The sequence below is a fragment of the Hemitrygon akajei genome, chromosome 8 (assembly GCF_048418815.1).
Source record: "Hemitrygon akajei chromosome 8, sHemAka1.3, whole genome shotgun sequence".
Lineage (NCBI taxonomy): Eukaryota > Metazoa > Chordata > Chondrichthyes > Myliobatiformes > Dasyatidae > Hemitrygon > Hemitrygon akajei.
This window is the reverse complement of record NC_133131.1, coordinates 167,017,052-167,027,214: the sequence shown is the minus strand read 5'-3', so window position 1 is coordinate 167,027,214 and position 10,163 is coordinate 167,017,052.

Here is a 10,163-nt window from a genome sequence, read left to right as displayed (position 1 = left end):
AAGGTGTAATAATAACAGGACTGTTGTAGTGCGAGATTTTAATTTCCCAAATATCGATTGGCATTTCCCTAGAGCGAGGGGCTTAGATGGGTTGGAGTTTGTTAGGTGTATTCAAGAAGGTTTCTTGACACAATATGTAGATAAACCTGCAAGAGGAGAGGCTGTACTTGATCTGGTATTGGGAAATGAACCTGGTCAGGTGTCAGGTCTCTCAGTGTGAGAACATTTTGGAGAGAGTGATCACAATTCTATCTCCTTTACCATAGCATTGGAGAGGGATAGGAACAGACAAGTTAGGAAAGCATTTAATTGGAGTAAGGGGAAATATTAAGTTATCAGACAGGAACTTGGAAGCATAAATGGGGAACAGATGTTCTCAGGGAAATGTATGGCAGAAATGTGGCAAATGTTCAGGAGATATTTACATGGAGTTCTGCATAGGCATGTTCCAATGAGACAGGGAAAAGGATGGTAATGTACAGGAACTGTAGTGTACAAAGGCTGTTGTAAATCTGTCAAGAAGAAAAGCTTATGAAAGCTTCAAAAAACTCAGTAAAGATAGAGGCCTTGGTGGACAGGATCAAGGAAAACCCCAAGGCATTCTACAAGTATGTGAAGAGCAAGTGGATAAGACGTGAGAGAATAGGACCAGTCATGTATTACAGTGGAAAAGTGTGCATGGAACCGGAAGAGATAGCAGACGTACTTAATGAATACTTTGCTTCAATATTCACTACGGAAAAGGATCTTGGCGATAGTAGGGATGACTTACAGTGGACTGAAAAGCTTGAGCATGCAGATATTAAGGAAGAGGATGTGTTGGAGCTTTTGGAAAGCATCAAGTTGGATAAGTCACCAGAACCAGACGAGATGTACCCCAGGCTACTGTAGGAAGAGAGGGAGGAGATTGCTGAGCCTCTGGCGATGATCTTTGTATCATCAATGGGGACGGGAGAGGTTCTGGAGGATTGGAGGGTTGTGGATGTTGTTCCTTTATTCAAGAAAGGAAGTAGGGATAGCCCAGGAAATTATAGACCAGTGAGTCTTAACTCAGTGGTTGGTAAGTTAATGGAGAAGATCCTGAGAGGCAAGATTTATGAACACTTGGAAAGGTATAATATGATTGGGAATAGTCAGCATGGCTGTGTCAAAGGTGGGTCGTGCCTTAGAGCCTGATTGAATTTTTTGAGGATGTGACTAAACACATTGATGAAGGTAGAGCAGTAGATGTAGTGTATATTGATTTCAGCAGGGCATTTGATAAGGTACCCCATGCAAGGTTTATTGAGAATATAAGGAGGCATGGGATCCAAGGGGACATTGCTATCTGGATCCAGAACTGGCTTGCCCACAGAAGGCAAAGAGTGGTTGTAGACAGGTCATATTCTGCATGGAGGTTGATGACCAATGATGTGCCTCAGGGATCTGTTCTGGGATCCTTCTCTTCATGATTTTCATAAATGACCTGGATGAGGAAGTGGAGGGATGGGTTAGTAAATTTGCTGATGACACAAACATTGGAGGTGTTGTCGATAGTGTGGAGGGTTATCAGAGGTTACAGCGGGCCATTGACAGGATGCAAAACTGGGCTGAGAAGTGGCAGATGGAGTTCAACCCAGATAAGTGTGAGGTGGTTCATTTTGATAGGTAAAATATGATGGCAGAATATAGTATAAATGGTAAGACTCTTGGCAGTGTGGAGGATCAGAGGGATCTTGGGGTCCGAGTCCATAGGACACTCAAAGCAGCTGCGCAGGTTGACTCTGTGGTTAAGAAGGCATATGGTGCATTGGCCTTCATCAGTCATGGGATTGAGTTTAAGAGCCAAGAGGTAATGTTGCAGCTATATAGGACACTGGTCAGACCCCACTTGGAGTACTGTGCTCAGTTCTGGTTGCCTCACTACAGGAAGGATGTGGAAACCATAGCAAGGGTGCAGAGATTTACAAGGATGTTGCCTGGATTGGTGAGCTGTGATGGCATCTGTTTGTCTCGCGAAACCATGGATCTGTGCCTGGAAAGTCTTGCTTCAGTCTGTGTTGGTAGAGCAGCGTCTGTTGTGGCTGTAGAGCCCCACACGGGAGTGACAGTCTCGGCTGCAGTGACTGCACTTGAAGGCGCTGTCCTCCGGTGTTGTCATGGTGCTGCTTTTTCAGCAAGTGCGCTTTTCTTCAGCAGCAAGCCTCAGCATCTCTTCTCCTCTTTTTAGCCCTCTGCGTAGTTCCAACCTCCAGCGAGAGCGATCACTTGCAATGTCCTCCCGCCTCTCGACGTTCATGTTCAGCGACTTCATGGCTCTCTTGCAGACATCTTTGAAACGAAGATCGGGTCGCCCTTGTGCTCTCTTGCTGGAGGCCAGTTCCCCGTACAGCAGGTCTTTCGGGATCCTCCTGTCTGACATGCGGTGTACGTGGCCCAGCCAGCTCTTGCCTGAAGTAGAGCCTCCAGGTCTCGCTGCTGTAAAGCAGTGTGCTGAGGACACAGGCCCTGTAGACTACAATCTTGGTGCGCGTCATCAGCTTTGTGTTCTCCCAGACTCTCTGTCAGCCTGGCAAATGTTGAGGCTGCTCGTCCAATCTGTCTGTTGATTTTGGGGTCTAGGGAGACTGTCCGTGATGGTGGAGCCAAGGTATGTAAACTCGTGAACTACTTCTAGCTCGTGGTTGTTGAGCTGGGGAGCGTGCCTTATGAAAATAGGTTGAGTGAACCCGGCCTTTCCTCCTTGGAGCAATGGAGGATGAGAGGTGACCTGACAGAGGTGTACAATTCTCGTCTGAGATCACATTTCCTGGATAGAGTCAGAGTCACAGAGGACAGAGACAGGCCTTTCAGCCCACCACTCCCATGCCAATCTTTTTGACCATCCACTCTGATCCTAAATTTGCCCTCTTTAAGGCCATACGCTTCTATGTCTTGCCTATTATGTGCCGTCTAAAATGCCTCATAAATGTACCAATGATATCTTGCTCCACCACCTCTTTAGGCAATGCTTTCCAGATATCAACCACTCTCTATATAAAGAAACTTCACTCTCTAATCCCCTTTAAAACTCCTTCCTCTCACCTTAAATCTATGTGCTCTTGTTTTTAATATCATTATCAAGGGAAAAAGATTTTACTAAAAAAAATACTGAACTACACTTGATACATGGAGCACAGAAAATTAGAGGGCTATGGGTAACCCTAGGTAATTTCTAAGGTAGGGACATGTTCGGCACAGCTTTGTGGGTCGAGGGCCTGTATTGTGCTGTAGGTTTTCTATGTTTCAAAGATTGAAGGTACACTTATTATCGAGGTATGTGTACAGAATACAACGCTGAGAATCACCCTCCTTCATTCTAAAGAGAAAAGCCCTAGTTTGCCTGCTTAACCTATCCACATAAAACATGCACCCTAGTCCAGGCAGCATCCTGAAAACCTCTTCTGCGTCCTCTCTAAACCTTCCACATCCGTCCAATAATGAGGTGACCAGAACTGAACACAATAGTCCGAGTATCATCTAGCCAGCGGGAGACGGTGTGGAGATGCATCTCTACCAAAGGAAGTATAAGGTGCTCCTTCCTTTCACTAGTCTGCAGCTCACCCTTGGGTGTAGCACCTGCTTAGATTCCTGCCCGATCAGGGTCACGTGAAGCCATGGGAGATGATCGTATGAGCAGCTGGTGCAGATCACAAGTCCTGGTTATACAACCGCTGATGCCAGGCAGACAATCTCTGAAGATTATTGATATTGGCTGGGGTCACCCATCTTGTAGAGACACAGGTCAGAAGAAGGCAATGGCAAACCACTTCTGTAGAAAAACTTGCCCAGAGCAATCATGGTCATGGGACTATGATTGCATACATCATATGACATGGCACATAATGACAAATATGATGATGGTGGTCTAACCAGGGTGCTATAGAGCTGCAACATTACCTCATCCTTGCCATCCAAAACCATGCCCTCTTCTCACTACTACCATTAGCAAGGAGGTACAGGAGTCATCACAATTCAGAATGGTCCATGATTCCATGAACCTTACCTCATCATTTTGCTCGCTTTTTTCATTGAAATGCTGCCACAAAACAACAGGTCAGTGGTAATAAACTTGATTTTGGTTCTGAAATAGTAACAATATCTCGATGATCTCTGTATAATTATATATAACCAGCGGGAGACAGTGTGGAGATGCATTTCTACCAAAGGTGGTATAAGTACTGTACAGCATTTGGATTGGAGCACCACCTGGTGGTTGGAACCTGCCAAGACACTTTATGTTCACAGCCATTGGTTTACATCCCTTGTTCAGTCGTCAACATCCATCAATAAAACAAGACCCCAAACAAACCCCGACTCTAAATGCCAGCACCTACGTATGTAAAACACTAAGTTAGGGATAACTAATATTCTGCTTCAAAGTAGAACCTATTGTAAAGCTGCCAGGACAGTGAAATGGCACACTGTAATATGATAATTACATAGGCAGGAAAAGAAATTTGCATTATAAGCACGTCACTAACTCTCAACATCACCTCAGCACAGTGCAGAGTTATTTTCTTTTATAACATATTACACTACAGCACATTGCCTGTGTCGATCTTTAAACCTTCTCTAAGTTCAATCTAATCCATCCTTCCTTCTACATAACCTTCCCTTTTTCACTCATCCATGTGCTTATCTAAGAGTTTTGTAAATGTCCCTAATGTACAGAATTTGCCTCTACCTCCACTCTTGGCAATGCATTCCACACACACTCACCACTCCCTGGGTGAGAAAGCATCCCCCCTAGACTTTCCTACAATCACCTTAAAATTATGCCCCTAACATTTGCCATTTCTACCTTGGCAAAAAGGTCTCTTGCTGTCCACATCACAGGAACAGAATTAGGCTATTCAGCCCATCAAGTCTGCTCTGCCATACAATTTTGACTGATTTGTTATCCCTCTCAATCCCATTCTCCTGCCTTCTCCCCATAACCTTGGTAGTAGGCAGCCGTCGATCCCAGGGGATCATGAGTTTGTGCCTCTGGTGGACTGTGTCCTCTCCAGAGCACAAGCCTGGGTGGGAAGATTTGAAGAAACTGGCTGTTGTCTATGCAGCGGGTACCCCCTCTCCACGTCACTGACGTAGTCCAAGCGCTGATACAGCTTGGCCACCAGTGTCATCGCAGAGGTTGCCAGAGTGAAGTTGTAAACAGCATCAGACTGCCTTGGGGACCCCGGCTCTGGATTTCTTCCTTGGTGTTTACTCCCGAAGCCTTTCTCATGGGTGGGTATGTCCACAAGGCAGTGGAGGTTTAAAATCAGAGTTTTCCTTCTCCCAGGCGGGCTGCTGTCCAAGGCTGGCAAGCCCCAGCTGCCCAAAGCAACTAGTTTTGAAGCGTCTTTGCCTCTTTTGTCAGTAGAAACAATTTCACCAGGCCTAGTAGCTAAGCCACACATGAAGGCCAGGAGTTGGACGGTTGTCAGAGGCTGTTAGAGTTGCATGCCATTTGGAGAACTTTATAAAGCTCCCACTATCACCATGGCTACAACAACCTTAGGAACCCCGTAATTTGAACGCTCTGACTAATTAAGAAGCTATCAACTTCCATTTAAAATATGCCCAATGACTTGACCTCCATAGCCATCTGCGGCGAAGAATTCCACAGATTCACCACCCTCTGGCAAAAGGAATTCCTCCTCATCTCTGTTCTAAATTGATGCCTCTTATCATCTTGTACACCTCGTACAGGTCACCCCTCACCCTCCTTTAAATGCAATCACCGTTGTTCTCAGATATAAATTAGTAACCACTGTTCAAGTTGCAGGGAGCACATTGTAGGAAAGGCACAATAAAACTGTCTACAGTTCTCAGAAATGACCTTCTGATCATTTTCTCCGGGCATTCTGGATTCCAAAAGACGCACGGTTAGGCTCAGTAGGTTGTCGGCATGCTACGTTGGTGCCAAAAGCAAGGCAACACTTGCGGGCTGCCTCCAGCACATCCTCGGACCGTGTTGGTTGTTGACACAAATAACACATTTCACAGTATGTTTGGATGTTACAATCTGTATGTGACAAATAAAGCTGATCTTTATCTCTCTTTATAATAACACAAAGCCCTTGATACATAAGGCAATAACAAAAGTATTACCAATTTATGCTGCTGGGGATTCGTGCAGTCAACCTTTGTTCCTATTTCTTGTGTTCTTATCACGTTCGCCCTGTGGTCGCGTGGGTTACCTCTGGGTGCTGTTTCCACCCACTTTCCAAAGATGTACAGGTGTCGTGAACTCTTCAGACCAGAGTGAGGCGCCAGAGAGCATCAGGCCTCGGCGTTCCAATGCATTTAAACACCATTGATTTATTTTAACTAGAACTTCTTACAGCTTTAGCCGTTAAGTTTCCTTGTGTTTTTTGAATGTGTGTTCCTTGTTCATCCTGTTTATAGTTTATTGAGATTTGATTTTAATATGCATGAGGTTCCCGTGGCTATCTGCACTACTTAAGTTCGTCTCGACTAGCGTTCATCATTGAGCCTTGAATTTGGTTCCAAGTAAACTAACATTCTGTGTACTTTAGCCCTCTCAAATAAAATGCACTCTAAGTTACTTGTTATTTCTCTGTTATGCTCTTCGAATAAATCCTCATCGTTACTGTTAACCCTCAAGTCTCGAGTTTACTCCATGCCTAAGTCTGTTTGTCTGAAGATCTCATTACAACGGGATAGGGTTAGTAACTTCTGGGCATGTTATGTTGGTGCCGGAAGCATGGCCACACTTGTGGGCAGCCCCCACGGTATCTAGGACTGTGTTGGTCATAGTCACTAATGATGCATTTTACTCTACAGTCAGTGGCCACTTTATTAGGGACACCAGTACACCTGCTCATCAGTGCAAATACCTAATCAGCCAATCATGTGGCAGCAACTCAATGTATAAAAGCATGCAGACATGGTCAAGAGGTTCAGTTGTTGCTCAGATCAAACATCGGAATGGGGTAGAAATGTGATCTGAGTGACTTTGACCATGGAACGATTGTTGGTGCCAGAGAGGGCGGTTTGAGCATCTCGGAAACTGCTGATCTCCTGATATTTTCACATGCTATCATCTCCAGAGTTTACAGGGAATGGTGTGAGAAACAAAAATAACATCCAGTGAGCAGCAGTTCTGTGGGTGAAAACACCTTGTTAATGAGAGATATCAGAGGAGAATGGCCAGGCTTGTTCATGCTGACAGGAAGGCAACTAACTCAAGTAAACATGTGTTACAACACTGGGGTGCAGAAGCCCATCTCTGAACACACAACAGATCGAACTTTGAAGTGGATGGGTTGCAACAGCAGAAGACCATATTCAGTGGCCACTGAGTGTATGTTTCGATGTATATGTAATAAACGCTAAAATCTAAAGATCAGTTCAAGCTAGTTTTGATCCATCAATCTCTTGGTGACTCGGTCTCACAGTAGAGTGTAATTCCAATCCAGAGACCTAAGGATAAAATGTAGGCCAGTAATCCGAAGGAGTGTTGAAAGAATGCAGCACAGTCGTCTTTCAAATGTGAAGCTGCCTGCTCAGTCATGCTGACATAAAAGGTCTTGAAGCCAGTCTCCTTACAGGGTAGGTGAGGATCTCTGACAGTTATATAAGTGATTGGGTCATCCTAGAGTGAGGGTGGTAGTGCAATCTCCAACTCGCTAAGTGCTGGCTGCAGCATGTGTCACTGAACCAGAGGTCCAGATGCTGAGGGCCCTTGGCCGGTGTCGAGTCTGCGAATCGCTGCAGGTCCACTGGGGAAGTCTATGTGCAGCGTTTGCACGCCCAAGTCCACGTCAGCTGATGCCCGAGACTGTCCTAGGGTTAAAGGATTGAGTACGTGTGCAGGTCGGAGCGAGGAACGGAACTCGGTTTTTGCTCTTGCTGTTCTGCCGAGCATTGTGGGTTTGGTATGTCAGCGCTGGGACGTGTGGCAACACTTGTGGGCTGCCCTCAGCACACCCTCGGATGTGTTGGCTGTTAACGCAAACAACACAGTTCACTGCATGTTTTGATGTACGTGTGATAAATAAACTTGAATCCTGAATCGAAAAAGAACATACTAAAGCCAAGTGACTTCCTACCTCTCAGGCATTAAAACCATAGCAGGTCAACGTGACTGGAAACCAGCTGCTGCGATAAAAGTAAACAGAGTTTTAAAATTTATTTTATTTTGAGATACAATGTGCTAACAGACCCTTCTGACCCATCGAGTTCACGCCACCCGGTTACACCCATAAGAACATTAACCTACTCACCTGTACATCTTTGGAGTGGGGGAGGAAATCTGGGCACCCGGAGGAAACCCACGAAGACACGGGAGAGCGTACTAACTCTTTACACATAATGGCGGAATTAAACCCAGGTCACTGCCGGCCTGAGAGCGTTGTGCTAACCACAGAACAGAAACCAGCCCCACGACCAACTGTCTGTACCCACCATAAATCAGCCTTTTACACACATCCTACTCTGATCCCATTTATTTTTCCATATTCCTAAACTCTACCACCCACTACATAATAGGGGCAAATTTTCAGTGATCAATTAACGTAGCAACCTGGACCTCTTTGGGATGTGGGAGGAAACTAGAGCATCAGGGAGGAACCCACATGTCACAGGGAGAACGTGACAACTCCACACAAACAGCACCAGAGGTCAGGAACTTACTGGTATCATTAGAATTCTGCAACAGCTGCCTCACCTTCGAACATAGAGCAGGCCCTCGGGCCAGTGGCATTGTGCCAAATTAATTAAATGCCCCAACTAAACTGACTACAAAAAGCAAGGGTGTGATGTTGAGGCTCTATAAGGCATGGTGAGTCTCGCTTGGAGTATCGTGAGAGTTTTGGACCCTTTATGTAAGCAAGGATGTGCTAACATTGAAGAGGGTTCAAAGGGTTCACGAAAATGATTCCAGGAATGAAGGGTTTGAAAGCTCTGGGTCTGTACTCACTGGAATTCGGAAAAATGAGGGGGAAATCTTATTAAAACCTATCAAATGTTGAAAGGACAATAGAGTGGATGTGGAGAGGACGTTTCCTATGGTGTGAGAGTCTAAGATCAGAGGATACAGCCTCAGAATAGAGAGACATCCATTTAGAATGGAAATGAAGAGGAAGTTCTTTAGAGTCATAGAAAAGTACAGCATAGAACCAGGCCCTTTGGCCCACCTAGTTCATACTGAAACCATTTAAATTGCTTACTCCCAACAACCATAGCCCTCCATACCCCTATCATCCATATACCTATCCAAACTTCTCTTAAACTTTGAAATCGAGCTAGCACGCACCACTGGTAGCTCATTCCTCACATCCACAACCCTCTAAGTGAAAGGTTTCCCCTCATGTTCCCCTCAAACTTTTCCCCTTTCACCGTTAACACATGACCAATAGATGTAGTCCCACCCAGCCTCAGTAGAAAAAGCCTACTTGCATTTAACCTTTCTATACCCCTCATAATTTTGTATACCTCTATCAAATCTCCCCTCAATCTTCTATGTTCCAAGGAATAGAGTGCTAACCTATTCAGTCTTTCCATTTAACTCAGGTCCTTCAGACACGGCAACTTCCTTGTAAATTTTCTCTGTACACTTTCAACCTTATTTACATCTTTCCTGTAGGTAGGTGACCAAAACTGCCCACAACACTCCATATTCGGCCTCACCACTAAGACCATAAAACCATAAGATATAGGAGCAGAATTAAGTCATTTGGCCCATCGAGTCTGCTCCGCCATTTCATCATGGCTGATCCAATTTTACTCTCAGCCCCAATCTCCTGCCTTTTCCCCATATCCCTTCATGGCTTGCGCAATCAGGAATATATCAACCTCTGCCTTAAATATACATAAAGACTTGGAATCCACAGCTGCCTGTACAAAGAATTCCACAGATTCACCACACTCTGGCTAAAGAAATTCCTCCTCATCTCTGTTCGGAGATTGTGTCTTCTGGTCTTACACTCTCCTACCACAGGAACCGTCCTCTCCACATCCACTCTATCAAGGCCTTTCACTATTCGATAGGTTTCAATGAGGTCATCCCTCATTCTTCTGAATTCCAGTCAACACAGGCCCAGAGCCATCAAATTGTCTTAATATGACAAGCCATTCAAACATGGAATAATTTTCATGAACCTCCTTTGAACCCTCTCCAGTTTCAGCACGTC